We start from the raw sequence: 1,847 nt of genomic DNA on the forward strand, positions 1-1,847 counted from the left end.
TATATATATATATATATATATGTGTGTGTGTGTGTATCTATATATGTGTATACACACATACAAAGTATTCCTGCCCTTTTAGGTCACAGGTTAATCACTGCTAGGATACCTAACTTCTACTTGAATTGTATTTGTACTGTGAATTAATTTTTTTGCTTTTTTCATCATTATATTAATAATGTAAAGATTGAATGGAAATACTCAATGTGACCTAACATTTGTTTCCTTCTTTGTTTCCCATCCATTGTTTCCAAAGGGAAAGCTGAGAAAGCTATGAATACCCACAAACTGTTACCTAGTTTAACACAGCCAGTTGGCCTCTGTATGTCTTTAGTGGAATACACTCTGTCACAAGTATTTAAGCCAGGTTTCCACTTTGAGAATACCTAGCTCTTCCTTCCCTCCAGTCTTGGAGGCTCTGGAAAAGATCATACATATTTCCCTTTCTCTTGACTAAGCACTGAAAACAAAATTATCCCCCACTCAGTCCCAGAAATAATCCTAACTTGAGTGTTGAGAAATGATGGTGGTTAAAGTGATAGAAGTGGTGAATCAGTTCTGGGGAGGGGGCTGAATCTTTCTCCCACTAACCCCACAGTTCAGGATAGAGAAATTAAGATCAAGGAAGATAACTTAAGTATTTGACAATGTTTTTTTGTGTGTGTGTGTATGTGTGGTTAGCCGTGTGAGTTTATGAATTTCCTTCCCATACCTCTTATTTCTGTGAACAGTTTGTTTGATATAAAAGAAAATCTGTATCTTTTGTCAACCAAATTTCTCCATTCTTCTGAAGAATCATTCCTCTATATTTAATTCATTGAGTTATCTATTATTTCTTTTTTTAATTTTAAATTTACTTTTTTGCATCCAGTGTTTCTATGGCTTTTCTTTGAATAAAACATGGAAACTGCTTTTAGCATTGTATTAGATAAGCCTACATTGACACTGGGATTTTGTTTTTATTGTATTGTTTTTTTTTCTGTCTCAGTGTGCTCATCTGCAATTAGCATGCATGAGTATGTGTGCATGGTTAGTGTGCATATTAATGCAGATTTATATTTGCCTTGCAAACAAGCTAGCAATGGATGCATAGCTCTGTGCTGGATCACATTGGAAAAATGGAGAAGGTTTCTGGTACCATCATAAAACAAGACCTTCATAGCAATGAGACAAGGCTTATTTTGGAGCTTCATGTCTTTGCTTAATTCGACTCATAGTGTCATATATATATATATATATATATATATATATATATATATATATATACACATACACACACACCATGCAATAATGTACACTACATGAAACACGACCGTCTCTTATGACTTTGATGTTTATAATGTTGCCTGTTGGCTAACATACCCTTCAAAGGCTGAGCTTTTGAATATTGGTTATATATATATATATATAGATATGCATGTATATTTATCTGTGTGTACGTATATATGCATGTATATTTATGTGTATATATATGCATCTGTATTTATATATATATATATATATATGCATCTATGTGCATATATGCATCTATGTATATATATATATTGTATGTATGTAAATATATATGCATGTATATATTTATATATTGTATGTGTGTATGTAAATATATGTATATATTTATATAGTGTATGTGTATGTAAATATATCTGTATGTATATATTTATACATTGTATGCAAATATATATGTATGTATATATTTATATATTGTGTGTATGTAAATATATGTATATATTTATATATTGTATGTGTGTATGTATATATGTATATATATGTGTGTGTGTATGTATTTATGTATATGTAAGTATGTGTTTGCGTGTGTATGTATATATATATATATATATATATAT

The sequence above is a fragment of the Octopus bimaculoides genome, chromosome 11 (assembly GCF_001194135.2).
Source record: "Octopus bimaculoides isolate UCB-OBI-ISO-001 chromosome 11, ASM119413v2, whole genome shotgun sequence".
Lineage (NCBI taxonomy): Eukaryota > Metazoa > Mollusca > Cephalopoda > Octopoda > Octopodidae > Octopus > Octopus bimaculoides.